The following is a 26,134-nucleotide window of genomic DNA, read 5'->3' on the forward strand; positions in this document are numbered from 1 at the left end:
TGTTTGGTATTAGAAGGTGACTCTGGGCCTTTGCTGTGTTGCTTTTAGCAATGTTTAGGTATATTGGCCAGGAAGATTCCTCTCACTGGTTGGAAGTCAGCGTGGTAGCTATAAATAGCTATTATTTAATGGTTGGCCCAGTTAAAGACCCAAGGAACTCATGTATTCTAGCTAGTCATGAAAAGCCAAGAAATCCCAAATTGGTAGGCTCGCCTAAACCATGAAGTGTATAAAATAAACAAAATAAAGGCCAGACCCCACAGGTAGCTGTTGTTTCTGTTTCCCTTCCAGGGTTGAAGCAGGAAAAGGATGGTTTCTTTGACCCAGCTCACACTTTTTTGCTATCATTCCATCAGTGCGTACATGAACATTTGGTTAATGAGGGAAGGGGTCCCACTGGCTTCAGCTAGGACCTTGGATGGCCAAGAACGCCATCGGGCCGCTGAAGAGTCCCTGTTGGCTAGGGTTGGAGGAAGGTCCTGTGCTAAAGTCACATTTGTGATTGATTAAAACGGTACCCTATCATTAGGTTACCCACTGGTTTTGAGAAAACAACAAAAATACCTTTTTAAGTAGTCTTGACATTTTAAAATTTTATTTTAAAAGAAAAAGGCGTCAGCAAGGGAGGCATCGTGTGTAGTGGGAAGATGTTGGATGCGGTGTAAATGGCCTGGGTGACCTTGGACGAGCCTTCTGGGCCATGGTTGGGCACCTTTAGAATGTTCCTTAGGGCAGTCCCATATTATTCCTCGGTGGTGACCAAATGTGTGCGAAACTGCTTTGAAAACTCATAAGCTCTGTACAAAAGGGAGGTGTTATTTAAAAAGTCATTAGGTGGGCACTTGTTCAGTGATTCAGTCGATATTTACTTTGGCCTCACTGTGGATTTTTGGCTGTTTCTGACCAGCTGGTTGTTGAAGAAGCCTGGAGCAGAGGCGAGGCTTGGTTTCTGGGTCCAGGTCTGGTAGCTGGGACCGGGAATGAGCAAGTAATTTAAATTGCCTGGCCCTCAGTTTCTTCATCTGGGATAGATCCTGTCTTTCTCATAGGGCACTTGGACTATTTAAAAAAAAAAAAACAAAAAACAAAAGGAAAAGCACCAGAAAAAAGAATGGGGGTTAGAAATTGGGCCTTGGTGCTGGTATGGCTGATGTTGACAGGCCTGTTGGCTGGACACCTGCTTCTCCAAGGCCGCACCCTGCAGGCTTCTCCCCCGCCAGTTCTCAGTCCTGCTGACGTTTTTCTGAGATTTTACAAGGGAGTATTTATTGAAAAATTACTACCAGCATTCAAGGAAATTGTCTTCTCTTCATCTGGGAGTTTCAGGAAAACTCCAGCATGCATGGGCAGGCTTCTTAAGAGGTTTTTCTAATTGAATCAGAGCTCTCTCTTTACATAGATTCCCTTCAGACCTGTGCTGTCTGATGTGGTAGCCACTAGCCACATGTGGCTTCATTCAGGCTTGAACTGTGGCCTGGTCCGAACTGAGACTCACTCAAAGCATAAAATACATTGGATTTCAAAGATGTAGCAGGGTCAGGAGAAAAAGTAAGGTATCTCCTTATTAATATTTTGTTGTTGAAATGATAATATTTTGGACAGACTAGAGTCCGTAAAATATGTTATTAACTTAATTACACCTGTTTCTTTTTACTTTGTCATGTGGCTACTATAGCATTTGAAGTGACAGGTGTGGTTCTCATTCCTTTTCTGTTGGAGAGTGCTGTTTTAGAGCACTCCTTCTAAGGCCATACGTTCTCTGTCCCCCATCGTCTCTCTGGCTGAGCACTGCAGTGCTGTGATATCCCTCTCCAGGAGGATGCTTATGAGTCATTCAAGGAGCCTGGTGAAGGGTGTTGAGCCTGGACATAATGTCTACCTTGAAGTCAACGTAAGCATTAAGATGCCCATTTAAAACAGTGAAGTGTGGAAGAACCCCATTCAGTTATTCTCCACAGGGCTGCCCACAGAAGCAGGGAGAGCGTCTGGAGAGCTACGTCAAATCAGGGATGCGTGTGAAATTTGTGACACCGCGGAGAAGCCCTCAATCACGGAGTGCTCATACGCACTTTTTACTTGGTGCTTTTCCTTCAGCTCCTTCTTAGGTATCCTAACTGGGCGGTGGGTGGCAGGCAGCTTTGTAGACAGCCCCATCAAGGAAATGACTACTTCATGGGTTCTCCACCCACTTTAGGATTTCTCTGTTGTCCTATGATTTGGAGAAGTGGTTTTATGCAGGCTTGAGTTACTGCTAAAGAGTGACTGACCCTTAAAAAGTCATGTATGGTGTTCTCCCTTCTGTAAAAATGTAACTTGTGGCCCTGACCTTCAGCCCTGGTGACCACCCCTCCCCCCCAACCACCCCCCACCCCCCCAACCCCCGGCCTCCTAGGAAGATACTGCTTCTCTTCCTATGTCTACAACCATTCCTTTTCCGGCTCCTTTTCCTTGGTTTAGTCTTTAGTACCTGGCGGTCTCCAGACTTCCATCCTAGGCCTCTTTCCACTGCCCTTGTTCCCCAGAATGCCCCACCTGCTGCTTCACCATCCTTTTGTCTACAGCTGGTCTGTAAATATCATCTTCAGCTTAGACCTCTTTGTAAGCTCTTAGACCCACATATCCATTCCTGTCTAGACAACCACGGGCATTTCAGTGTCTTCTAGTCTTCTCTGTCTCCTCCCGTCTACTGAGTCTTTTTCTTGTATTCTGTCTCTTCATGGACAGCGTTCTGGTGCTCCACGCTCCCATGTCAGGAACTTGGGTGTTTGGATACTTCCTCCTCCAATTGCACGACAAGCCCTTTCCATCCCAGGGTTTCTCAGATCTACCACCCTCCGCTGTCCCCTCTGCCCTTTTCAGCGACCTGGCCTCTCTCCAGCCTCCCTGCACCCCTGCCTCGGCCCAGCGAACTCCCTAACACATGCTCTGACCGACAGGCTCCCCTACCTGAAATCCTGTAGTGGGAGCCTGTGGAATCTCATGAAATTGGGCCATGCATGCCCCCGACAAGCTGCCTGCCTGCCTTCTGCCTGCCGTGTCCCTGGCCCGTGATGGTGCTTGCATGTGCTGGCCAGGTGGCCGCCCTCACTGGCAGACTTCTTGCCCCTTGGCGTAGGACTCTGGGACTTTGCAGACTCTGGTGGGCCTTTCCCGTAGCAGAGAAACCTGGCAGTGGCACTTTCTGCACTGCTGAGTCAATTCTGGGCGCGTCCTCAGCATCTCGGAGAGCACGGGTGTCACCCCAGGGGTGAGCATGCACCTGCTTTGTGAAAGATTTATTGTCAGGAAGATCTGTTTCCCCCACCCCCCGCCCCTCTGCAGAGAGCAGTGTGTAATAACAGTCCTCAGCAAGCCAAAAGAGTCGAGGATTATGAAATGTGGATGTCTCCTGTGTCGCTTTCACGGTCCTTGCTACCCAGGAGCTCCATCACCAGCCCTGTGTCCGGCTCGTCACTGGCAGGGAGGATCAGCCGTGGATGGTAGGAGCTCTTCTCTGTCCTGCCCTTGTCAGAAGGATTCAAGGCCAAAGGTGATGGAGAAGTACAGAAACCATCTTAAAAGTTGAACTTGGCCTGTGGCACTTGGCACCATCCCTTACTTTGTACAGTTATTTGCTGAAAGCCAACCGTGTCTAGGGAGGGGGCGGGTGAGGGTGGATACTCTCGAAGCACCTGTGGTTCTTTTCATGCCCAATTGAATTGCCTCAGTGGCATCTGGCGTTTGCTTGCCACTGGGGCTTTCTGGTACTTGATTTCAGTTTTTTTAAATGTTTATTTATTTATTTTGAGAGAGAGAGAGAGAGAGAGAGGTAGAGAGCGAGCAGGGAAAGGGCAGAGAGAGAGAGAATCCCAAGCAGGCTCCGCACCAGCAGCATGGTGCCCGATGCAGGGCTTGAACTCATGAACTGTGAGATCACGACCTGAGCCAATATCAAGAGTCTGGTGCTTAACCAACCGAGCCACCCAAGCGCCCCTCTGGTACTTGTTTTCAGATATGGATGGTCCTCCAACCAAAAAAAAAAAAACAAAAACAAAAACAAAAAAAAAACCCAAAAAACAAAACAAAAATCTAAAACTTACTACTAAACTCAATGTCTCCAAGTCCTTTTTAACCCATCAGGATGAACAGCTTGTGGTCTACTCACATCCCTGTATTGCCTGCGAGAAGGCCTGGTCTTTGCCAGGAAATTCGTGAAGGTGGCGAGCCTGGCCAGCTTTGCTGGTGGCACGGCCTTCTTTCAATTAGAAGGGTGCTGACTGGAAACAGTGGTCCCGGAGTCTGTTGCGTTTCCCCACTGCCTTCCAAATGAGAAAGCAGGAAAATAGCAGATTGGAGCCTTTGTGCGAGAAGGCAGTAAACGGCTCCCTTTATTGACAAAAGGAAAACATTTTACAGCCATCTCACTGATGAGATCAGGGACTCAAAATGAAGGCAGGTAGTATAAAAAAAGACAATTCTACATTCTCCCCCCCCCCCAAAAAAAAACAGGTTCTCATGTTCCTGTTTATCAGATACTTCTCACAGGGCGGTATTGGTGTGTGGAGTGAAATTGTTCCCCTTCCTCATTTTCTTAGAGATTGGTACATCTGGCCTGCCGGGTGAAAGTGGGGGGCTTGCTTAAGTGTTTGTAAATCACCTGCTGGAGTGGGGTGAGGTGAGGGACACGGTTTCTCTGCCCTGCAATGTGCCTACTTCATCTTAATTCTCCCCTCCTCCCCCTCCTCACCGTCCTCCCCTCCTCTCCCTCCTCCTCCTCCTCCTCCTCCTCCTCCTCCTCCAAGTTTTAAGCTTCCGTGAGGGGTATTTCTTTCTGCGAAACACTGTGTGGTCGGCCGCCAGGTTCTAGCATGCCTGGGCCCTCCAGACTGCCCAAGGTGGATGAGAAGAGGGGCCTGCACTTTCCAGCTGGAGCCGGGGCAGGTCTGTGGATCCTGGATGAGAAGGCAGCCAGTGGAGCGGGTCTGGCATGGTGTTGATGGTAGGAGCTTGTCTCTCTTCCCCCGGAAGGCCCCTGCTCTGGTCAGCTGCTCCCAGTGTGGGGGTGATCTTTATTTAGAAGGGGGTCACATGCCCCTGGGCCTCATTTCTGTGCCTTTTATAGTCAAGCATGGAGATCACATTCTGTTCTCCCTGACTGTCGACCCTTGTTACCAAGACGGTGAAGCAGTTTGTGTCCATGGCTCTCTGGGACACCTCTAAGCCCACCCCCATCTCTTAGTTCTCTTGCCTGGCTCCTTGAAAGGCTTTGTTCTTGGCTGATTTTCCCCTAATTAAGGTGTCACTTTCCTGGGTTCCTTTCAGGAGTTTGTTTTTTAATAAGGATCTCAGAGAGTAAAAAGGCTTTCAGAATAACTCTCCTAGGGTGATTTTTGCAATTCTAGATGTTTGGAAATATCTGAAATCCCTTCAGAACTCACCAGTTGAGCCTACTTGTAAGATTGTCCCGATTTCTGGGACACCTGGGCGGCTCAGTCGGTTAAGCATCTGACTCTTGATTTTGGCTCAGGTCTTGCTCACAGTTTGTGGGACTGAGCTCTGCATCAGGCTCTGCCCTGACAGCACAGAGCCTACTTGGGATTCTCCCTTTCTCTGCCCTCCCCCTGCTCACATTCTCTCTCTCTCTCAAAATAAATAAATAAGCTTTAAAAAAAAAAAGTTAAAAAAAAAAGGTTGTCCTCTTTTCCTTCTAGTCCTAAAATGCCTCTTTTGTTACATTTACATTTCTATCTTGCTTTTCTTGTGTGTATGCCAGTGTGACATTCTTGATTTGAGTGGGAATGACGTGGATCACGTGGGCCCGGGGCTAACCTTGTCCTAGACTGCATCGCTCAACTTGAATGCATAAGGTGGTTCAAAAGTTAGGTTTGGCCCGTGGTGAAGCTGCAAGCCATGAATTGGAACCATACCTCCTTCTAGTGTGCGATGTGACTCCGGGACTCAGGCTATCTGAATCGGGGTCTCTGAGCACCATCGTGGGATGGACTGTGCCCCTGACTGGGAGCAAACGAGAGACAGCCACAGTGTTCCCGGAACTCTGGTAGCAGGAGATGCGATCTTTCTGTCTGTGACACACAGGATATTAAACAGAGCGGGCGTCTGTTTATCACTGTGCATAACTTGAGAATCTAGATTTAAGACATGTTGTAATCTTTTGTGTGGAAGAAGGAACCTCCGGTCAAAATCCGAAATCTAGAGCATTCTGGGTTCTCTTCTGTATCCAGCCTATCTTCTCAGTCTTTGGAGAAGTCTTCCCTGTCACTGTGTGAACTGCTCTGCAGGAGCAGGAATGAGAGCTGAGCAGTTCTCGGGGCTTGGTGGAGACGATTGTCATCTCAGGTCAGGGAGTGCTGCAGGCTCCTGGGGTCAGTGGAAAAGGGCGGGTCATAGACAGGAAGAGTGGCCATCCAGGTAAGACTGTGCTCCTGCATGTCAGCTTAGACGCTGTTCTACAGTCCTTTGAGTGTCATGGGGCTGGCTGGGGCCTCACTCCTGACATTCCGGGGGTATCCACCCTTGACAGTTGTCGTCGTGGATTCCGTGGAGACAGCACCTGCCATCACACGCCTGGCATCCTCTGTTCAACTGGTCTCCAAGCGTGTCCAGTGGCTCTGCACCTGAAAGGTGTGATTTTCCCCAGTGGACCATCATGGCATGTTAACGTTGATATTTGCAAGAATATGTAATTTTGTACAAAATGGGAGATACATACATACACACACACACACATATTACATTCCAGTATGGACAGGTGGCATCATACGGCAAAGGTTTAAGAACAGTCGATGAATTGAGAGGGTTCCGCTCATTAGCCTCGTGTGTTTCCAGGTCCTGGAATGAGGCTGCCTTCCCCATCTTCCATTTGTGAAACAGGAAGGGGCAGGGACAGAACTTACAAAGCACCAGACAGACTGCCGAGCACATAGTAGGTTTTTGGGAAATGATAGCCAATTGCTAGTCTTTCTAAAATTAAACTGTCTAAGAGCTGCATTCTGAGACCATCTAGAATTGTGAGCATTAAACTGGATTGAATGTGTATGTTTACTGCCATATCTTAAATGGTCTTTTTCTATGGCTTTTTCTAAATTGCAAAAATTCAATTATCATAAATAGCATGGCATAGTGTAGGAGTGGATCTTGCTAATTTAATCCAAATTGTTCAAATTCTTGTGTCTGTCCAGATAAGCCGTATCTTTAAAGAACATTCAGTGAGGTACATATGACTGTATCAGGATGCCAGTGGGGCCTCTGTAGTTACATGTAAACTCTATTTATTTGGTTATCAAACCCTATGAATTCATTCTGCTTGCAAGCGTGGTGTGGGGAAGAATTTAAGAAATATCAACAAGATTCTTGTTTGATACTAACATTAAATGTTATCTTTTTTTTTTAATGCGTTTTTTGCAGAGAGCAGTAAAGTGGTTATAGAGTGGGCACGATTTGGGGGAAGATAACAAGGATGTACATTTTTATTTGTGACAACTGCCGGTCTCACATAGTAAAGGTAGCCAACCGTCTGCTCTAGGCTGAAGCATGTCTGTTTATTTCTCTTCTTTGGGTAAGGCTCGCAGTGTGTGTGTGTGTGTGTGTGTGTGTGTGTGTGTGTGTGTGTGTGTGTGTGTGTGTACTTGCTCATGCATACCACTCTGTGCTCCCACCCGGCCTCTTCTCCTGTTTTGGCTGTTTTGTTTTGTTTCCTTTCCCTCCTCTCGCCCCCAGTGCAGGAAACAAACAGTGGCTCTCTCTGTCCTCCTTTAGATCTTCCTTCCGTTCGAGGGGATCAGGTGGGTGGGAAAATGCTGTGCAGGAATGTCAGGCCTTCTCCCGGAAGCCCGGCTTCTGTTTCATCTCATTATTGGACAGAAGTCGCTTTTTGTGTCTTGGCCTTGGTCACAAACAACCGCCCGGTCGTCTCTCGTTTCTTCATGCCATTTTTCACGGAATCCACGTGGGATGGGAACAGAGGCAACGTGTTTGGAGACTCGGTGTTGCCTGATCCTCACTTGTAGCCTTGTGTACAAAAGGCTGTGCGGACTGACCCAGCATGTAGCTGCCTCTAATTTGTGTTTGCAGGTTCTGATGAAGGGACTCGGATGGAGTTTACGAGGTTGTAGCTGCCGGAGCCCATGCAGGCCCTGGGCCCAAGCCCACTGTGCCCAGGGGCCCCTGGGGAGGACGGCCCAGCTGCGATATGTGTACATCTGCCCTTGGCAGCGAATCTATGAACCAGGGCTGCCATTCTGGATTTCCGGATAGATGCAAAGTGCTTGGATGGTTTTTAGCAGCTGCCCGAGACCAGGGAGTTGGACATAGTAGTAAAAAGAGGTGGGAAAATAATAAAGAAAGATGGGGAAGCAAATAGCCTACGATACAAGAAAAAAGGCAAGATGAAGGTTGGTATTATTAGAAACATTCCTGGGGAGCCATGGTGTTCGAGTTAGGAGTCCCCCTCCCCACCCCTGACCCCCACAGAAGGTACTAGTAGTCATATGCAAACAAATGGAAACTAGCTAGATCCCTAGGTCAGAAGGGACTAGCCTTGTTCCTGGAGTTGTAACTTAACTAGGACATTTCCGTTCTGATTTCTTGACCTCTGAATGGTCCCTTTATGCTTTGCCAAGTAGATGATATTGATAGGTTCCTAGTCTTTCCTCAGGTAGGATGTAGGGGTATAGTTTTTGTTGTCTTCTTCAGTGAACTTGAAATGATTGGATTATTTTGTAATCCATAGGTACTTCCTTTAAAGGGTTTTGAATAACGGTGTCAAAGAAGCTTTGGAACAGATTTTAAGCAAGGTTGTGGAAAATGTGCCTTGTCCTGTCTCCCACCCATGAGCAAAGACAGGGAAGCCTGGATGCAGAAGGGCATATTCTTCACCTGCTCTTTATAATTTCATGCACGGTCTAGGGGACACCAGCGAGGCAGCATGGTCCGGGTGGCCTGGTGTCATCTTCTGAGATCATTGGGTTTCCTGCTTCTTCTTCGCCACCTGCCACCTCATCCCTGGCCATCTTTTTTAGGCTCATAGGCAGTCAGGGCTTGAAGGATCTTGACATCATCGTCATTTACGAATGGAATTCTGAGACCGCGTCATTTTTCTCAGAAGAATGCTTCTTCATCTCAACAAATATTTGTTTGTTGGGTGGGCGGAAGCTTTCCGTGGAAAAGTCACGGGATGCCAGAGATGGCGATTAGGAGGGTGAACGTCTAGGGGTGCTTAATTAAAGCAAATTTTATATGATGGATAATTGGTAAAACAGGAGAAGCCGACCTAACAGACCACCATTTCAAGAGAAAGTTGTTTTGCGGGGCGAATTTGATTTTAGATTTACTGATGGGCCCATAGGGATAACTGTCAGGGCCTTGCTTCCTTCTGCCCAATTACTATGCCCAGGAAGATCCCCGGAAATGCAGTCACACTGCAGGGTTGGGGGCTTCAGACCCTCAACTTGCTTTGGTCTTGTGGGAAGGTCTATACTGTTCGTTTGGGTAACTGCAGCTCTGTCTTGCCGGGCACGGCATTCATGGAAAGCCTCAGAGTGTGGATGAAGAGCCGATGGAGAAGGCATTTAAGTGGTCATTAGAGGGAAATGGTAATTGGGATGGTGTTCAGACCCCACTTCAGCTAATCAATAAAAGGTGAGTGGTTTTTGTGAATCGTTTAGTATGAGCTCATTCAGATTCCGTGTGTGTAAACAAGCCTGGTGTACGTCATGCATTTTCAAAAAAAGCGTGAAGCGTGGACTCTGCTTACAGCAGCTCCTCACCCTCCTGTAACTCCAGTCTTCAGTGCCTCCACTGTAGCAAAATAAATGCAAACCTCTGGTCGGTGCCTTCTCCTCTCTGAAGGCAGCCTGGAGAGGTGGGTGACTGGCTCATCAAATGGCAGGAAGGAGAAGGAGGCAGTGCAGCTGATCAGTGCGGTGGAGCTTGCATGAAAATTTTGTACACATCATGTATTGTGGAAAGCGCTGATCGGACCTCCTCCACCACACCTTAGCCAGGCACTCAGTCTCCCTGCTCCTTGGTCTCCTCATCTTTTTGAACCAAGTGAGCCTGAATTTCCTTCCAGCTCTGAGATTCATTATTGCAGAGTAGGGTGTTGGGAACCTAAGATGGACCCATCGGCCCTGGTTTTCAGTCAGTACTGCTAGAGAAATGGAAACAGACATTCTAGACTTGCAAAGGCATAAAGCATTTGACCTGCTCTTTGGATGGGCTCTACCCTTAGGGACAGGATTGGAGAGTGGTAGGTGGGCTGTGGGGTCCCAGGAGGTGGCTGTGATTCACAGGCTCTGATGAGCTGGTAGCAGATGTAAGTAAGATAGGAGGCTGGCGAAGCATCTCAGTGATAGGGTAGAAAGAAATAAAAGTGGTTAGAGAAGGCGTTGAGACTAGGAAAATCAGTAGGATTTATGTTAAGTCTTGTATCTTTGAAGTGACTTATTCTGGTCTGGCTTTTGCTGTTACCAAAGTGAATTATTCATAAGTACTTTGAGAAACACCGATGTAACACGATTATGTTGAATGAATTTAAATTCATCTAAATCATTCTTTTCAACTAAAGTAGGCTTTCCCTCATCCAGAATCTGAGCAAACTGATAGCCCAGCAAGAGTTTCCTGCTATCATGGCAAGTGACTGATGTCTACCATGATACTGCTGAGTTGCTTTGGACTCAGAAGCACTTTTGGCTTGATCAAAGTGAAACTAAAATACTTTCTCAGTAGTTTGAGAGTTGGGTGTGTTTTACATTTGTGTGCATTTTTGGTTCTAGGCAATCTGGCTTTGGTGTGTATCATGGCGAGTTTCAGCTGGGGCAGACGTTGCCATGCTCTTCATGGCTTCTCCCTAACCATTGTCTGCTTGGCTTCTCCCTAACCATTGTCTGCTTCAGGGTTTGGCTCAAGTCTGCTCTTCCGTGAGACCTCCCCACATCTCCCTTACGGAGGGCTCATGCACCTGTGAGTCATTCGTGTACTGGCATGGAGTAGGCATGGAGCCATTGCTGTGTTCTCTGGTCAGTGATCATTTCCCTCTGCTGACAGTCATTTCAGAAGACCTTGCTTACTCACCATTTGTGTCTTTCTGCAAATAGATGATAAGCCCCTTGTGAGTCCAGACTTGAGCCCTGTTTATAAATTTTGGTTCTCTACCTTCATTGCCAGAGGGAGGCCCATGGAAAAGATATTTCATACAAGTCCATCTCCCACATGGGCTTGACCCTGGGTAGCATGTGAGTAGTTTGGTTCCCGTGAAGATGGGGAGGCTGGGTTGTGCGGGAAGGGAGGTGTCTAGGATATAGAGACTAGGGAGTCTCCACTCAGGGAAGGGCAGGTGTGAGCGCACTAATCTTAGGCACTAATACTGCCTCACTCTAGTCTAGGAACTTTAAAAAGGAATTGATAAAATATTTTTAGATGACCAAAGCAGTCCTAGCTGGAATGAGTAAACCAACTCATTATCAACCAAGTCTAAGAGCAATTGCATGAGTGAAAGTTTGAGAGTGTACCTGCATGTACACTTAAACATGGTTTGGGTAAGTCCTTAACCCCTGCTGAGTTGTGAATTATTTTGGGTCTCCTGCTCCTCCTTGCCATTCTCATGAAGTGAAAGAGAATATATTATATACGTATCATTCCTGTGGTAAGGAAGAAGGGTGAAGAGGCTTGAATGAGAAGTGCCATCTAAGTTAGGTCTCGATGTGTCTCTGCAGGTTTTCACATTTGTTACTTGGCCAAAGTCGTCTCCATTGTTTCTGTTGATCTATTTAGGGCAAGTTCCATGCAATGTGAACGAAACTTGTGATTTTGTTATGCGATAAGATAAAACACATGACATTCCAAAGGATAGAGATAGAGCATTTATGCTGTGTAATGAGGCGCTCCAGAATTTTGGCCAAAAGAAGAGGAGAGGCAAAGAGTGCTAAGAGCAGAGGAGGGGGAGAGTTCCATATTTGGGGCTTTGCATGGGAAGAATATTTGCCTTAAGTGAAATTGAGGCCTTTCATTAAGAATGTCTACACTTGCTCAGTACTATTTGCCTGGCGTTGTATATACGGCCCTCAACTCGTGAATGGGTTGTGCTCCAAAACTTGGCAAGGCGTTTGGAATTCAGAGTACATTATTTCATAAAAGCAGAAATCTGAATGGTGGTTGAGGTCTGAACCAGCTCCCCCTCCTGTGCCCCCCACCTGCCCTCAGTCTGTTTGTCTTAGATACCATTTGTATCTACTGCCCACAGCTTGGGTTCCATGTGGGAGAAGACTTTTTGAGTGAGCTCTGTCCAGAAGCTCTATCCCTTTGGTGTCTGATGGATGGATGAGGCAGGGGTGGTGGTGGGAAGCTAGTCGTTTTCACTTTATATCTGATATCAAAAAGAAGGACTCTCTCTCCAAGGGCTTTTGTTCAGGTTTGGGGGAACAAAGAAGTTGCCTTTGCAGGGGTCTGTAGGTGTGCAGTCAGGATAGGAGCTGAAAGTCAGCACTGCCAGGTTCCTGCCTGTCTGGGTGTGAGGATTCTGAGTCAAATCTGGAACATGTCCACCAAGTGCTGTAGGAGGTAAGAAGAAGTAGAAGATGTGTGTGATTCTTGCCCTCAAAGGACTTGAGTTGGTTTCTGTATGGTGGACTTTTGGTTGATTACTCATGGCATGATTTGTATGAAATGTGGCCTTGGGGGTCCATGTCTGGGTTCGACTCCCTGCTCCACCACGGGGCCACCAAGCAAGTTTTATGATACAAGGTCGGGGAAGTGTCTAACAGTGCCTGAAACAGATGGGCTCAGCGCGTTTTAGTCACTTCTCCTGTTCTTCCCCCTGCACTTTGGGTCTGAAACGTGTGGGTGCTGATCTAAGCTTTTGATAATGTATGGAGAATTGCTCCCTGGAGTGGTCTACAAGAATGAAGGGATTCCAGACATCCTCCCCCTCTCCTCATCTCTTCTGTCTTCCAGTCAAAGAAAAACTCAGCGTATGATCTTTGGCCCAGAGAAATATTAAATCTATGTTAAGTATGCAGACATGAATGGGCAAAGGAGGCATTTGTGGCAAAGAGGAACTGCTAAAACAAATAAGTAATGTAAATGGGCAGAATGAACTGTTAAATTGATTGCATCTTTCAGCTCCTGCTACTTAATGCAAAGAAGAGAGTGGGGAAGGGCTGCCATTTGAAGTAATGGAAAGATGAGGGAGCTTTGAAGCTAGCCAAGATTCTTCTCCCTGCTAATAGAGCAGCTTGGATCACAGACAGTAAAGGTGAAGATGTTTGAGTATGGCAGCTCCATTTAGCATGGCGCGGGATACTTACTGCTTTTTGTACTGCCTCTGTAGTAGAGGGAGAAGCCAAAATCGCTAGGCCTGGAAGATAGTGGTTAACAGCTCATTAATCTCTTGTCAGGAGCCTTCACTGAACGTTGTGGGAAGACTTGGAATGTCTACGTTATGAAGCCATGTAGATCTTTTAAAAAAAATGTATGTTGTTAACATTTTTTGTTTATTAAGTGGATCAGGAGATTGGCGGTCGGTAGATTTGATTCTCTCCTACTGTGTAGTATGCCAGAAGCCCAAGGTTTCCTAGAATTTTTATCAGGGCAGTGAGGGCAAATTTAATTAGCAGGTTGAAAAAGCTTTGGAGCAGTTTAGGCCAGTCCACAGTTAATTGTATCAGTGATTTAATATGTCAAGAAAATGGAAAGAAACAAACTTCCATTTCTTCTAGGATTTTATTGTGTTATTTGAGGTTATAGCAAATGAGTTAATGTTTGAACGAATCAACTAAGGCAAACCACAACAGGTAACCATTAACTTTTTGTGTTGCGTATCATCTCCCCACCGCCCCCCCCCCCACAAGCTAATTATGCCATTAGCGTATGAACAAGCTTGATTAAGGAGACTTAACTTTTTGGATTTCCATGTTGAGGACATTTTAGGTGTGGGCCCCAGAAATGAGTTTCCTGGAGGAGAGAGGTTGTCTCTCCAGGTGGGTAAGTGGCGGGGGGGGGGGGGGGGGGGGCGGGGGGAGGTGATTGTGCCCCAGGCCTGGCTCCCAGGGACTACTACTAATGGGGGATGAAGAAGCCAGTTGGAGGAAATGTTGTGCATCTGTGGATCTCAGGGTGGAAAGGAAGCATAGAGATCATTTAGATGGTTCCCTGACTTAATTCAGGAATCCCTTCTTCCAGGACCTCAAGCAGGTGCTTTCATGAACCTGCCATTTTTACTAAAATTACGACTGTCATGGTGAATGTCACGTGGGCCTGCATGTTCCAATTAATATTCTTCATGTTTGTATTCCAGTTAAGCGAGACCTTTGTGATAGACACAGCCTTGCCGTTGTCCTGTGTATCTAAACATATACTTGACTGGGGGCGGGGAGTGTCTTCTGGCTCAGAGGGAGCCTGGGGGAGAGCAGACGGGACGTGATGACTCTGAAGTACTTTGGCCTCGTGGTACATGCTCAGAATCAAGAAGAGAATTTTTTCTGCAGTGGAGAAGTAAGGGCTGCAGGAGGCTGAGTTACCTGGTCTTACTCCTTGTCACTCACAGCAGAGTCCTTCAGACCTGCACGCTATCTCCGGATTTGGTTATTCAAGGATGTGCTGCCATTAGCACACAAGAAAAGGCTTAGGCTCTGGAATATATAAAAGTTCAATTAGAATTTGCATTCCATAAAGGAAATATTTCTAGGAAATAACTTCACACGCTCTGCTTAACCCTCCGAAAAAGTCCGAGCGGGTTAGAGGGAAACTAACTTGGAAAAGGACGGGAAGATTTAGCCAAGGCCACGCCCACGACTCTGAGGGTCAAGCCGGATTAGAACCTGGGACGCTGCCCAAAGACAGTCTCCACCTAGGCATACTCTCTCCTTTCCCTGCCATCACTCCCTTTTTTTCTGCTTCCTTTTTCCACCATCAAGGGCTCTGGGTCCAGTGAGAGGGACGGGTGAGTCAGTAAGTGACACTGGCACACTGTGAACGGCACCAAGACAGAGCTATTCATCTGATGGTAGAAACGGAGCTACAGCATCTTACTGGTCAGAATGTTGGTCTTCTTGTCCAGTGTCTTTATGTGACTCACTTTTCTCTGAACAGAAATCCCAAGCATCTAACCATGTTGACAAAAGTACATTTTTGCTAATCTGTGTTAAAGCTCTCCAGAACCTTGTAGAAGATTCCCCTGCCTTTCGATGTTTTGCAGATTAGAACCCATGTCCCCTCACAGTGCTTCAGCGTGTCCCGCGATGAGCTAGACCTCTGAGATGCCTGTGGATCTATCCCACACATGCCAGGTCCCTTTTGGACACTGGGGTGTGGCCTCTGGGGTGGAGAGGAATCAGGGACGAGGTGGGTTCTGCACATGATCCGTACATTGGTGAATGGACCCCAGTTGCCCTCTGGATCGCTGTGGCCATTAATCGCTTAGAAAGGACTGTGTTTACGATCATGACCTGCCTTCGCTGAGCAATCGGTATGTGCCAGGCCATTCTCATGGAATCTGTCACTCTAGAGGGTGGATGCTGCTGTTCCATTTTGGGGAAGAGAGAAACTGAGGCACCAGAGACTTGACATAACACCTGTAAGGTGCTGTGCAGAGCTAAGCAGCCAAGCTGAATCCAGACCTGCTTTTCTTTGAGTCCATAGCTATCGCTTCCTTACTGTCCCCATTGCCCCATGCCAGTTCCCAGGGAGCCCCCTGAACCGTCCAGTGCACAGCACACCCAGCAGCCACTGGATGGCCTGCCTTGCCCTGGAGATGGCCAGGCTCCATGTTTCCACGTTTGATGAGTTCTTGGCAGCCTGCTCTGTCTCCCCAGTGAGGCTTAAGTCAGCCTGGCCCCGCATCACTCTCCCCTGACTGCCCCCTCTTCTTCACCTGATCAGAAAATTTACGACTCTTCGGATAAAGGAACTATGACAGTGAAGGAGTGACATAATTATAGTCAAATTGAGATGCTTAATTATGAAACTGCTTGTTTCTGAATGTTAATGCCTCGCTTCTGTCCCCATCACTAAGACCCCCTCTCCTTTAGGCATTTTTACATTGATGGATCCTGTTCCCATTGGCAGCAAAACTTTGATGCTGATCAGTGATCAAGCACCTTTTTTTTAAAACTGATTTTTAACGGGGAGATTTTTTTTTCCTCTGTAAAACCCTTCTTTAATCTTGTAAAAATATCTTTAAATGGAGGTGGTGGGGGGGGTGCTTTAGCCCTGATGAATGGCAGGTTGTGGTAAAGAAAGAAAGGGATGTGGTTTACAGGAAGCTTTTTATTCTGTGTGTATGTGTGTGTATAAACATAACAGGGAATAAAATAGAAGGTGTCAGGAAATGATTTATCGAAATCAGATCTCCAACTGCTGATTTTACCATGAATTAGGCTCCTGAAAAATCAGTTGGCCATGCAGCCTTACGTTTTTTTTTTTTTTTTCTTGTTTTATTTATTGGGCCAACTGAACTTGTGGTTGCCTGCCCGGAGTTTAATTCTGCCTCCCTCAGGCAAACACCCAGCATTTACCTGGAGTTTTTCTCGAAGAGATAAAAGGTGTACCCTGGACCTTGGCTTTCTGATCCCTTAGCGCGCTGCAGGGCCACTGGCGGCCACTGGACTCTCACCTGCGCTCAGGTGGCCTCTTTTTCTTCTGCAGCAGAAGCCGCCCTCCCGTGCTGCACCTGGAGCTTGAAGGCAGAGCTAGGGTTTTCTTTCCGAGGAAGGGGCCCTGGGCAGCCACGGGGCTTCCTCCGGCTGCCTGTCCTTGTTGTCCTCTGGGTGGGTCGGGCACGGGCCAGATTCCTGTGGGCTTAGTCACCACGCTTGCGGGGCTCCGGGAGGATGGGGAAACCGCGGCCGGCCACTCTGTCACCCCAAAGGAATGCCGGCTGGGCCGGAAAAGGTCTCCTGGAGGCTGTGCTGCAAATTCATCCCTGCTGAGGCAAAATAAAGCCCCCTCTTCTTTTCCCGTCATAGAAAAAAATGAACAGGAGGTAACCACTGTACTCACTGAAGTTGACTTTTTTTTTTTTACTCACTTTTTAAATACTTTTAAAAATATTTTTGTTTTGCATGTTCCTGGACCTGCAAACATACCCACAGTTATTCAAGATAGGCGTTTTAGTGAAAAGTGAGGTTTCCAGGGAGAAATCCTGCCTATTGTTGCCTCTGTTTACTAGCAGTCCTTTTGTCTGTCAGGGAAAGGCTGGCTGGACTTGGTGCGGTCGGGAACGAATGGTGAGGTCAGCTGGCTTTAGACTGGACAGTCTTCATCCTCCTGGAGAGGCCTGAGCCACTCTTGTACTGCTCCGCTCAAGACCCCTGTTCAGGGGACAGCAGAACAAGGGTGAGAGGTGGCCCCCAACTCTTCCCCATGCTAACTTGGTTGAACCCATTCGGCCCTCTGTCCCAACGCCAAGTGCTGGGTGAGACCCCAGGGAGTATTTGATGGCCTTTCTTTGTACAGATTTTTAGGTGGCTTCCTCTTCTCTGGTGGCGAGGCCAACACCTTTGCCCTATGTCAAGAAAGTCCCTTCTAGTAAGAGGTCACTGAATCAGATCCGGCTTAAAGTCTTGGCTCTGTTACCTCCTGGCTCTGTTACACCTTGCTCAAGCGTTTATCTTTCTGAGGCTCTTCTTCTGTAAGACAGGATACTAGGTCCCTTCCAAGGTTGTCATGGGGAGTAAAGAACTCAACGCAGGGCCTGACACAGGACAGCTCTTCAGTGAAAGACTAGTGTGGATGGTTGTAATGTTTTTGTTCCCATGGGTGTAATTTTTAAACAACAAAAGGATTGTAGAGTAGGCACAAAAAATATTGCATATTGAGTTTGCTTCGGATTCACACGTTTCCAAAGAGGAGAATTCTCACTACATAGCTGTTCTTAAAAGAGGTAGCTATTTGGAAGAGTTTGGGACCAAGATGGCACATTAGGAAGACCCTGAACTCACCTCATCCATGAACACACCAGATGCACATGTACTTGTAGAGCAGTTCCTCACCAAGAAAAAAATTAGGTCTGCATATGCTCATACAAATTAAGTGAAAAGACACAGGCCATTGTGTGTACCGTGATCCTTCGGGTCTGACTTTTTTGGTGGTAAATATATACTGACAAATGCTGGTACACTCATTAAAAAGTCTTCCAGAAGGTGAGAAACACTTATTTTCCATGGAAAGGGACTGGAGATCCTGGGTGACCCTCACTGCTCATCTTGTACATTTTTTGCCCTGTTTGGATTTTCTAACCATGTGCTTTTCTTGCTTTTATTCTTTTTAAAGGTCAACAGGTATTATTCGGACAGTAGGGTATGGTCCATTTCCTATGTTTTTTGTTACACTTCTTTGCATTAAAATAAAATGCCACTTAAAATTTTTTTTGAATTTTTTAACGTTTATTTATTTTTGACAGAGAAAGAGTGCCAGCAGGGGAGGGACAGGTAGAGAGGGAGACACAGGATCTGAAACAGACTCCAGGCTCCGAGCTGTCAGCACAGAGCCCAACACAGGGCTCGAAGCCACGAACTGTGAGATCATGACCTGAGCTGAAGTTGGATGCTTAGCCAACTGAGCCACCCAGGCACCCCTAAAACTCCACTTTAATGCGTTTTTATTTTTTTTTTATTTTTTTTTCAATGTTTATTTATTTTTGGGACAGAGAGAGACAGAGCATGAACGGGGGAGGGGCAGAGAGAGAGGGAGACACAGAATCGGAAACAGGCTCCAGGCTCTGAGCCATCAGCCCAGAGCCCGACGCGGGGCTGGAACTCACGGACCGCGAGATCGTGACCTGGCTGAAGTCGGACGCTTAACCGACTGCGCCACCCAGGCGCCCCTAATGCGTTTTTATAAGCAGACTTCTCTACATCTGATTGTCCTTCCATGAGAGCAGGCTCTGTGTGAGGTCTTAGTGAACTCCCCTGCTCTCTGGAGACATTAGATGGGGACCTGCTTGCCATTCTCAGTGAGAATTGGACCTTCTCAGGAATTGAAGCCTGGGATTCACCACCTCTGTGAGGGCCCAAACAGTAGGCCCTGGCAGGGACCTTGGTCTATAATGCCCTTGGGACAGTGTGTGTGTGTGTGCGCGCGCGTGCGTGTGTGTATATCTCCTTGGTAAATGGCCTTGGAAGTGTCGTGTATGCTTTTGGCAAACTTGGATAAGGTTTTCCCTGCGTAACCCTTGGAAAGAACAGTTCTCACTTGTAACACCCTGTTTCTGCAGGTCCATGATTTTGTAATTAAAAGTTTATGGGATCACAAGGGCCCATTTAAAGGGCATCTGGTCTGAACGGCCCAGTTAAAAGCAGAATTTGTGTCAGTGGCTCCCTTAATTTCTCAAATGTGGTTATTTGTAAATTCATCCTACTGGATGCTTGTGTGGAGTGTTTTATTGATGAAAGAGGCAAGATTGCATAAGGGAAAGAATGTTTAAAAGCCAGGACTCAATGTCTCAGTGCACAACTGCTTCCTCGGCATTAACTTGGGGGAGCTTACCTCACCTGTCTTGGAAACAAAGGTAAACCACATCAGTGGTTTCGGAATGTTTTGACCCACAGTAAGATATAGATTTATATCATGACCCCAGGACAAAATAAGTATGTGACTAAAATAAATGCTTCTAGAACACTTCTTGTGTGACGTAGTGCTCATTCTTCCTACTTAAGCAGTACCATTGGATGTTCTTCTATTCTAATGCTAAGAGATCCATTAAAACATTTTTGAGAACTGATGGGGGGTAACTAGTGGTTGTAAAAGCACATTAGGGGCACCTGGGTGGCTCAGTCAGTTAAGTGTCCGATTCTTGACTTCGGCTCAGGTCATGATCTCACGGTTTGTAAGATCGAGCCCTGTGTTGGGCTCTGCCCTGACAGCATAGAGCCTGCTTGGGATTCATTCATATTCTCTCTTTTCATATTCTCTCTTTCTCTTTCTCTCTCTCTCTCTCTCTCTCTCTCTCTCTCCCCCCCTCTCTCCCCCTTCCCTTCCCCCCTCCCTCTCTCTCTGTCTCTCTCTGCCCCTCTCCCACTCATGTTTTTTCTCTCTCTCATGCTCTTTCAAAATAAATGAATAAACTTAAAAATAACACGTTATTAAGGTCTTTTCATAGTTCTGACTTGGAGTGAGTTCCTTGGCTCTGAGTTGAGAACCTTTGAAGTCAACCTGTTTTCTTATGAAAATGAGGAGCGAAGGGCATTGATTGTTTTTTTGTGGCTCCCCCCCACACACAATGGGAGGATTTTTAGAATTTAAGTGTGTGTTCTTAATGGTGAGATATATTTTGTTGTCCACCCACAAGCACGTTTGAATATTTGAGATTTATTTTATCTTGTATAATTTATATCAATTCCTATTCTGTAAAATAACTTAAGGCCAGTTGTTAACGTAACAGAAATAATGACAAATTTTATACCTTCCTGTCCTTCCTCAAACTTTAATACATACAAACAAATTTAAAGAGTTTTATCACATCAGTGTAACCACCAGTGAATTATTTCATACCAAAGGCTTTGGAGAGAGTGACAGTAGATAGTATTTGAGTGCTTATTATGTACTAGGCATTCTTTCTATTAAGTCACACTCGTAAATAACCCTATTAGCTAAGTTCTAGCCAAGCTTTGTTGGGCGTGCGGAATCATTAGATGAATTTTAAAATAACTTGGTCTGTTCTAAAAGCCCTACTAGATCCAAACTGTTGTGGACTGGTGCCTGGTAACTTTGACAGCCATTTTGAAATGTTACCATAGTGATAATTCTTCTGGAATCTCAAGTCATTAAAAGTGATATGGCTTAACTCTGGGCTGTGTGCTATAAAAATAGATGTCATGGGATGTGTGAATCCTTTTCTCAACATTATAGTTTATACCAACTGAAGGAATATTTTAGTCAAGGCCTGAATTCTTATTAGAGGCTAGTTGCTCTGCTTGTTTTTTGTTCTCTGCACAAGTCATGTATCCGCGTAATCATTAACCCTTAAAAATGAATGGCATTTAAAAAGGTTCGATTTTTTTTCCCCCTCATTTGACTTCAGTTATTTTGCCTATTGTTTGTTCCTCCCAATGAATTTTTCAAAGGCTGGGTCATGACAAAAGATTAATCATCATTGATAAACTGTTTCCATAGATTTGTTTGTTTAAACTGCATCCAGTGACCCTGGGTTCTTTGGCTGGCATCGCGTGCCTCTGATTCCCATGGTGGTGCCTCTTGTGCAGGGGGGATTGGGAGTTGGCACAAATCACGTCCTGTTGCCTGTAACGTACTGTGGACAGTTCAGCTTTGTGCTGGCCCTTTCTCCTCTGAACCCCAGGGTAACAATTAAAAGAGTCTATATTAGTTCCTTCTCTAGTTAGAGGAATACAGGTTGGGGACTTCTAATTAGCTATTACCCAGTTGGTCCAGGACGTGACGGAGACCACTGGAACGTGTGGTCAGCAGTGACCGTTGACAGCATGTTTACACACAGTTGTGTTCTTTGGTTCCACTTGTTGACTGGAGTTACTGGCGTTGGGAGAGGTACAGCTTCTTTCGCCAAGTGGGTAGCGTTAGAGCCGCTGTGTTTATTTCACAGGTGCAGTCTTCTCCTCCGAGCTCTCGCTCTGACCAAGTCAGGTGCATTCAGCCCACATTCCTAGGTTGCTGCCCTCTGCCAGGCACCAAGCTCAGCTCTGGGGATCTGAAGACCAGCGAGACACAGCTGCTGTCCTGGAGGAGCCTCCCCTGGGTTGGGTTTGGGGGAGATTGATAGGTGAATCAACTACCCAGTAGTGTGGAGTGGGTTTTATTAGGGCTGTGTTTAAAGTGTCATGGGAGTCTGGAAGGGGGCATGTTGGCATGGAGGGCATCAGGGAAAAAGGCTTACAGGTGAGCAGAGCCTCAGCAGATGCAGAGGTGTTCACCAGGTACCAGAGCTTAGAGACTGGAGTGAATAGATAAAGGTGGGTAAGAATAAATCGGGATAAGCAGATTGCCTCAAAGAGTGAGGGAGAGGTTGTGTGGGGATGGTCGGTCAGCCTGCCTATGGAGGTTGGACCTGACTTTACAGGCAGTGGCTGTGAAGCAGAGGAGGGCTATAAGTAGATCTGTGTTCCATAAAGATTCTCTGACAGTCACTTGAGGGAGGGAGAGAAGCTGGCAGAGCCGGTGGGTAGAGAGTGAGTGTAGAAAAGGGTGTCAGAGACCTTTTGGAGATAGATCTAGCAGGGTATGGTGAAGGAAGACGGTGATGGGCAAGGTAGAAGAAAAGCAAAGAGCTTAAGGATCACGGACGACCGACTGGAGATACTGATTGATCATCGATGCCATTAACTAGGATAGGAAAAAACAGAACAGAAATGTGGTGGGGAAAGGAGAGAGAATGTTTGCACTTTCAGTATTTGAACTTGAGGTGCTTTGTGGCCTGAGCAAGTGGAGCTGGACTAGGTTTCTGGAAACGCTGACCTGGCTGGGAACAGCACTGGATACCTATTTTGGGAGTCATCCCAGTGCTTTGGAGGGGTTGTGGGGAGTGGGAAGAAGAGAGCAGCCAGCAGCCAGGACTCCCCTCTTTTTTTTTCTCACAAATCTTTGTTTTAAACACTTTCTGTAAGGAGTAGCTGCTATACAGAAGGGCATCTCTGCGTCATCAAGCACCTGGCATAGTCCACGGAGGAAAGCTTCAGAGAACCTCCCCTCTGTAAGGGACCGGGTCCAGGGGCACTTCTGAGTCTCTAGAGAAGGAGGCTGTTTTGAAAGGCTCAGATTCTCCCTCAGGGAAGGTTTGTTTAACCCCCATGTGGTCAAGAGGAGGCCAGAGCATCTAGAGTAAGGAAACACACCCGAGGCCACTCAACCCTTGGAGCCAGGCCTCCCCCAGCATTTGAGAGAAGAACCCTCCAAAGTCTTTAAGCTTATTCTCAGTACAGTCTGCTGCATAACTACCTGATAAATATGAGAAGCGATGGACACCCCCCTCCGCTCCAGACTGTAAGATTTTCACAAGATCTGTACGGAGCACGGGACTCGTTGCACAGGACTTCTGTTTCCCAAATCACGATGATAGGGACCTCAAACAACGCACTGAAAGGTGTCTCTGGGAGGCAAAGCCTAGAGATTTGTCTAGCTTACCTCTCATCATCCCATCCTTTCCCTTTCTTGCAAACCTTATGCCTAGATAATTTGGTACACTCGATCTACTAACAGCCAGGACCACCTTTGGGGCTGATATCACATACCCTGAAAGTCCTTTACAAATGCGTTTGCAGCGTGGATAGAAGAGTTTCCTGAGCAGCAGGTAACATTAGCCCGCCTCCCGGGACCCTCCAGGGCTGGCTATGCATGTTGCAGTCCTTAGACATAAAGGAGTAGTGTACATCCAATCCATATAAACTCTACTACGATTTCCATTTGAAGTTTCTGTTGTACTGTCATTTCTTTGGGAGTTTTCCATCATGGTGTTAATGCGAAAATCATGCAGGCTTGGTGGCTGGATGTAGTAACAGGTATTTTCCTCTAATCGTTGTGCTCGGATATATTAACCTAATAAAGTTACAGGACATGACATTTTTTGTATTCAGCCTTTTTTTTTAATTTTTAAAATACTCAGCTATAAATTCATCCTTTTTTTTTTTTTTATTTCCAAGTAGGTCAGCCTTAATCAAATCTCAATATTTCTCATCATGCTTTTTTCTCCCCCCACTTGAAACGGACACACATGGAGAAAAAAAGTCGCATGTTCCTTTTCCCTCTCTGTACCCAGAGTGACTTATGGAATTTGCATCCAGGGAGGCTTCATAAAAGTGGCATTAACTTTGCAGTAAAGTAGCTGACCCCAGACCTGTGTCACTTCAGGCTTAGGCACTAACAGAGCAACTTAAAACTTCAACAGAGGTGTGAGCTTGATAAATCAGTGCGTGTTTTGGACTAATTGGTGACCACCATTCTGAACATTAACTGCTCTTTGTACTTTAAAGACGCTAGGAGGCTGATTGTGCGACCTTTGAATGCCTCCCTGAGTTTGGACAAGAACTCAATTAACATGGTGCTTTCCTACTTAAAAAGACTTTTAGGAAGCTATGAATCACTTTCTTCTAAGTGTAATTTTTGCATTATTTAGTTTTTATGATGTTTGGAATTTGGTATTTCCCATCTATGCTGAGATGAATTTGTAACCAAAAAACCCCCCAAAAACAAAAACAAAAAAACAACAAAACAAAAGCCCAAAAACAAAAACAAAAAACCTTAGGTACAGCCTAAATCTCTAAAACCTGGTCCTGAGGAAGGAGTATCTAATTCTACTTCCAATTTCAGGCCTTTAAAAAAAAAAAAAAAATCCTTTCTTCTCTCTGCTTCCCAGTGATGTGTGAGACTCTGGAATGTTCCAGTGGCACTGCTGATTGATTGTGGCTGTGGTCACCGTGGATTCCAAACTGGGGGAGCATGGAGGGGCTGTCAGCCGAAGTGCTGTCGTGTTACATTAGGGAGATGACCACTCTAGGGCAGCTGCACCCCATTCATTCCCTCAAATCCGGGGAGGGCCTTGTGGCCTAATGGGAAATGTATCGTATGATGTCTCTTCACTTTCATTTCCAGGACCGGGGCGGGGGGGGGTGGGGTACGGAGTGTATGTGGGATGGGGAGCATTTCTACTGATTTATGCAAAACAAAACAAACAAACAACAGCCCATCTCACTTAATGGAAAAGTCTGGGGACGGGCAGGCTTCAAAAGCCCCACTGGGGGCTCTTCACGACTCACCTGTCAGCATGTTGGCTTCATCCTTGGGGTCCATGTGGCAGCAGAAGGGTTGTTAGCAGCTTCAGCCCTGCATCCCCCAACTTTGGGTTCAGTGCAGAAGAACCAGGGCTCTGTTCTGCACAGATTCGTTTCCTTATGTCTCCGTGGGCCTGCCCTCCACCGGTGTGTCCCATGGCAATGATGCTCTGATGGGCCAGCCCAGGTCACTGGTCCTCCAGCCTCAAAGGAGGGAGAGGACAGGGTGGTCCGCCTGAGGAAAATGTGGATATTCTGATCAGAAGAAGGAGGGTTTAGAAGGAATACTCACCTGCCGGTAGATGCTTAGTGCGATGTTTGCAGACATGTATTTGAGCATGTGAATTTGGAGGCGCTTCAAAGGGCAAACAGGACTCTGGTGTCTTTTTCTTAGTGAGTTACTTATCCCTGCCCTAAAGGAGAGCCTTGTGCCACTGCTCTGTTGTCAGAATTGTGTCAAACAGGGACATCAAATTAAAAACTTGGGCTCACTCACCAAAATGGTTTCCTGTACAGCCCTCCCCTGAGGGGGGATTGCAAGCAGTTAATTCATCCATTTCATTGATCTATCGTTTTTATTACAAAGGAAAAAAAAGGAAACCTCCAACCACCAGAGGAAGTGCAGCCAGCTGCCTAACGAGTGGAGATGATAGGAGATGATATTTTGATTACATTAATCTATATCCTGTTAGTTCACTTTGCTTCTGTCACTGCCACTGGTGAAGTTACTAATGTGAACTAATTACATTTGCTCTGAAAAGCCAGCATTTTTAATGCGTCTCAGCAAGAAAGGTTAATATTATCCATTTAACAGCATGAATGAAACATTGTGTGTGTTGAACTCAAACTGTCCTAAAAGCTTGGATAATAAAAACCCAGTGGCTTCTTTTATAACTCACTGGATAAACAGCTATTGGTGAGATACAGTGAATACTTTCTTCTCTTTCAATGTGACGGGGCGGTCAGCAGTCGGTGTTGGGTGCTGTCTGTTGACGGGGCAGTCTGGTAACTGTGTGTGACATAGCCAAGCACGTTAGAAAAGGTACTCCCCGCCCTTTGAAAAACTGCATGGGGCTGCATGTGTTTTCCTAATCAGCAGGGCTGTTTTTAAAGAGAAAAACGAATCATGTCAACCCCAAATAGTAGCAGCCCTCCTGTTGTAAAAGCATCTATGAATTACCAAGACCTGTAGCACAGTGTACTTTAAATGCCAGTCACTTCCCTGGAACCAGCCTGCTGCTGAAGACAGCATTTTGGAGAGGGGGTGTTCTGGGAAGGGGACCTCATCTACAGGGACTTCGTTGGATGGCCCAGCCTCTTGCCCACGCACATGGTCCCCTAATGATCCCTTTCTTTTTTGTTTTGTTTTAATGTTTGTTGGTTTATTTATCTGAGAGAGAGAGAGA

The 26,134-nt window shown here is 46.4% G+C and overlaps 1 protein-coding gene across 1 annotated transcript in view; it reads left to right on the forward strand.

Moving 5' to 3' along the window:
* Positions 1-26,134, forward strand: part of IGF1R (insulin like growth factor 1 receptor) — a 304,390-nt gene that overhangs the window by 56,714 nt on the left and 221,542 nt on the right. The gene's annotated exons all lie outside the window — the stretch shown is intronic.

This window comes from Lynx rufus, unplaced genomic scaffold (assembly GCF_022079265.1).
Source record: "Lynx rufus isolate CCGP_SWC_20201006 ecotype Redwood Valley unplaced genomic scaffold, mLynRuf1.p SCAF_21, whole genome shotgun sequence".
NCBI lineage: Eukaryota > Metazoa > Chordata > Mammalia > Carnivora > Felidae > Lynx > Lynx rufus.